The sequence below is a fragment of the Ixodes scapularis genome, unplaced genomic scaffold, assembly GCF_016920785.2.
Source record: "Ixodes scapularis isolate PalLabHiFi unplaced genomic scaffold, ASM1692078v2 PGA_scaffold2__306_contigs__length_199485367, whole genome shotgun sequence".
NCBI classification, from domain to species: domain Eukaryota; kingdom Metazoa; phylum Arthropoda; class Arachnida; order Ixodida; family Ixodidae; genus Ixodes; species Ixodes scapularis.
Window position 1 is genome coordinate 42,000,967 of NW_024609857.1, and position 4,411 is coordinate 42,005,377.

The 4,411-nt window shown below is 51.0% G+C and overlaps 1 pseudogene; it reads left to right on the plus strand.

Annotated features, from left to right (window-relative positions):
- The first annotated feature begins 2,423 nt into the window (after positions 1 to 2,423).
- Positions 2,424 to 4,141, plus strand: LOC121836450 (annotated as a pseudogene).
- The last annotated feature ends 270 nt before the right edge of the window (positions 4,142 to 4,411 follow it).

The following is a 4,411-nucleotide window of genomic DNA, read 5'->3' on the forward strand; positions in this document are numbered from 1 at the left end:
TATTCTTTTGAGGGCGGCTTTTGGTTTCGCGGATTGGTTCGCCATGCCTCCGTGATGTGCGGTTGATGAAGGAATTACGTGACTCGAGGAATAGCAAAGGTAAGACGTAAAGTGCGCGAAGCAACTGGGTGTCGGTTGTCTTCGTTTAACATCGCAGTGCTGATGACGAGAAGGCTGAGTAACAGCCTTCGAAACGCAAGTTCCTGTACCTGCGGGGTTAATCTGGCTTCGGAAATAAACACAGTTCGCGGAAAGTTCGTGTTCCGCTTTTATTTGCTGCTCCTCTCGTCCCGTACAAGAGATGCAGCGTCCTCGTTAAGCCTTATTGAGCTCGATTTGCTCGTTTCAGGGCCATTATAATAAGAAGCAGGCGACGGAGGAACTATTTGCACCCCTGCTTCAGGGACGAAAGTTTCTCCCTTTCTGAAGGAACATAGGTTACAAGACCGTTCCTCCCCTCAGGAGGACTATTTACACCCCTTTTTTTCTAAAGGTGAAGGCCGCAGGCGAGCCCGGGCCCAAGAGACAGTAGCCCGGGCTGGGCCGGACTCCTAAATATGGTCCCGCGCAGACCTCTAGCCGGGATCGCAAAGCGTGTACCTATACACACTAAAAAAAAAAGGGTGTAGTGGGTACACCCACAGGGGGTGTAAGTGCTGCCACATATACTACACCCATAAAGGTGTACAGGTACACCTCTAAACGAGGTGCATATATACACCCTCTTTAGGGGTGCATATGTGCACCCTTATATACACCTTTAGCATTCGGGGGTGCACAGATACACCCCATACTAGGGTGTGTCACTACTCCTTTCTTACACCCTCACTGTCGTTTCGGTGTGCAGGTACACCCCAATTTAAGGTGTATAAGTATTCCCTTCTCTACACCCACCGACCGGGTTTGCTATTACACCGTTGTTTACACCCACCCCACTCATAGGGAACGGAGATACACCCGCCAACAGGGTTTACTATTACACCGTTTTTTACACCCACCCCGCTCATATGGAACATATATACACTTCATTCAATGATGTACCATAACACCTCTTTGTGTACCCACCTCAAGGAAACCTGTAAAAAATGTACGCGCCCAGGTGGTTGCAAAAAGGCAGGTAAACAGACACAACGGATTGTTTTCAAATCTTTTATAAGTTTATTAGACAGCCTATTCCATAAACAAGTACAGACGTGCAAGCGATCTGTGATATGTGAAGATGTACAACGAAGCTGTTACACAACTGAGGAGATTACTGAGCGAACGAGAACCGGGGTGATTCTTAGGTAGTGTCTATTCTCTCAGCAGCCGGCAGAATTATTTACCCGAAATCGTGCCGGCAGTCGTCACTCATTGGCGATATAATCACTTCATCGAACGATGTGTCATCGACAGCTCAGGTTAGCTTTCCTCTATAAAAATCTTCTTTTCTTTTTTCTTTTTTTTTTGTAATGAGCCGCCCCAGACTATGTGCGCGAGGTGATATATACGGGTATCACAGGTAGCGTGAACATTTTTTTTAATGAGCCGCCACATACTCTCGCCACGAAGCGACGTGAACGGATGGGCTGGGTCGGTGAGCACGCGCCTCAGAGACACACGCACGACGAAATGTCCATACAGCGTGTATTTCGCGTAACGAGTAACGGTGAAACGTTAGTGTCGACGAAACGTGTCTAGAAAACGTGTATCAATGAAAAAGTGTCCATGAAACGCGTGTTCACAAAACGCTGAGAGAATAAGAAAGTCACCTGCAGCTATCACATGATTGTAGACAGCTAATGGCAGGCGACTGCCGATAGAATTTCGGGGAAATTATTCTCCCGGCTGCTAGGAAATAGACACTGCCTAATTTTAGACGTAATCAGGAACGGAACTGTCAATTGCTGCAAGGGAGTAGGTTGCAGCGCACTTACGATGAAAATATCGGACTTGAAAGATGTAATCCGAGATAGATGTTGACACGGGCACTGCAGAACCACACAAACACAAACACGGAAATAAAGGGGTCTGTGAAGATTCAACACGATGTGGCAGAAGAAGTAATTTGCCAAACCGAACACTAAACGCATCACATGAATTCCTTGGGATTTTTTGAAGAAATCGCTTGTTGCCGATGTACGTTGGACTTTCTAAACACTGGAAGCCTTGGTACACTCGAATACGTTGTCACGGACGAAATCTCTGGCAGCCCCGCTGGTCGCAGCACAGCACACAAGAAACTAGGCCGGGAATCAGACATTTCCGGATCGGAAAGAGCTACTACGTCACTCGTGAAACCTTTGTCACATGATGGCCGAGAAGCTTGAAAACTCCGAGAACCTCGTCAGGTCTGGATTTTCTCGGTACTGTGTACGGCCAAGTGGCGCGTTTCTGCGCGCGCTCCTCATCGACGTGCAGGATCCTAACTCAACCAGCGGAAAATGGAAGTTCAAGTAATCGGTGAGGACATCACACCAGAAGAGGTGACCGCCGAAATGGGCTGGCGCACCGCCCGTTCCCGCCGTCCCGACAAGAAACCTGGCCAAAACTCATCTCACGACGACCCGCCCCAATCGCAAGACTCCCGCTCTCGCTCAAAAACCAGGAAGAACGTTAAATCTCAAGCCCTCAAGGCCGGACGTATCCCCAATTACCCAAGAACGAAATTAAGATCATTGTGAGACCTAAAGGGGCGCTAAATATCCCCAAAGTCGGCAGCCCCACAGTGACTGCAGCTATTTTCCAAGCAACACAACTTAGCCCGGAAGAAAGTCAAGACGACACGATCTGCCCGAACGTTCAACAAAACATCGTCGTGATCAGCACGCCCCGACCGCACAATGCTGACAGGTACGTGCGCATGAAATCTATCCACGTCAATGGTGTCACCCACGAAGTCAACGCATACGAGGCAGCCCCGGACAACACTACCAAGGGAGTTATCCGAGGTATTCCCCTCACCGATAGCGCCCAGGAAATCGACGCGAACATCATAAATGCCCGCAATCCATTAGCCCTGGCCGCCAAGCGCATCGGTTCCACCACGACCATCGTAATCGCCTTCGACGGACCCAGTGTTCCGCACTTGGTCCGATACGGCGGAACACTGATCCCCTGCTGCTTGTACCGAAAGCAAATCGACATATGTTACCACTGTGGCCGTCTCGGGCACCGCATGGACGTTTGTCCATTCCCCAACAACAAGATCTGCAGGGGCTGCGGCGCCCGCAATCCTGAACAAGACCATCAGTGCACCCCCAAGTGCACGCTGTGCGGTGGACCCCACCCCACGGCGGACAAAGGGTGCACGGCCAAATACAAAACGCCATACGTCATCCGGAAACGCCTCTGGGAACAACGCATGGCACAGCAATCACTCCCTCAACCAGGTGATTTCCCGCCCATAGACACCAACCACCGCTCCCGCTCCCGCTCCCGACCCAGAGCAGGCCGTTCCCGGTCAAGATCTAGGTCGACCCCAAGAGTCCGACAAACTTCGGAAAAGCGACTGCCGCCACCACAGCCACGGCAGAACCACCAACAACAGCAGCCGGGACCAGGCCCGCAGCCAGACCAACAACAACAGGTGAGCTGGGCAGATAGGGTCTCCCTGCTCCCTAAGCCTCAACATAAGGACAGTGGCAGATCCGCCCTAGAACTACAGCTAGCCCAAATTCAGTCCGTGTTGAATCAGGTGTTACGAGAGAACAGGAATCTTAAAGCAGAAATCGCTCAATTAAAGACAGAGAAAGTAAAAGGCAGGAGCCGCACACCGTCAATTACCAGCGGGAGGACACCAACACCGCCTTCCCTCCCACATGCGCAAATAGCCTCGGTTGCTGCGGAAGGCCCGGTGGTGACGGCACCGCCGCAAAAGCGGAAAGCCGAGGAAAACCCGCAACCAAGAGACGAACTACTCGAAAGTCTAACGGAGCTCGTAAAAGCGCAATTCGATGCACTTAACTCAAAGATAGAGCTACTCGGACAGCGCATGGACAGAATTGAACTTAGAACTACAGGCATCGAAAGTACACTCGCGGAGAGCCGTCCCGCAGCGGCGGGACCAATTAAGAGCACAAAACCTTACCAAAGGCCCGTTGCCGCGGAGAGTAGCAGTGACAACAGCAAGGCCACAGGAGGACCAGCACATAGCAACTAGATATGGCCCCGAACAGCAAAAATGCAGAGTACCCAATTTGGCAGTGGAACTGCCGCGGGTTTCGCCGGAAACGGGGAAACCTTCAGCAGTTCCTCCAAAATTCTTAGAGTAACGATAAAAAGGAGGAGGCGCCAGATGTCATCGCCTTGCAGGAGACGATGGGACTCGCAAAATTAACAGGGTACAAATCATATGCCGCAGCCTCTGACGGAGGCAAAAGCGAAACGCTAGTTGTAACCCTGGTAAGGAGAAACTTAGCGGTGATACAGC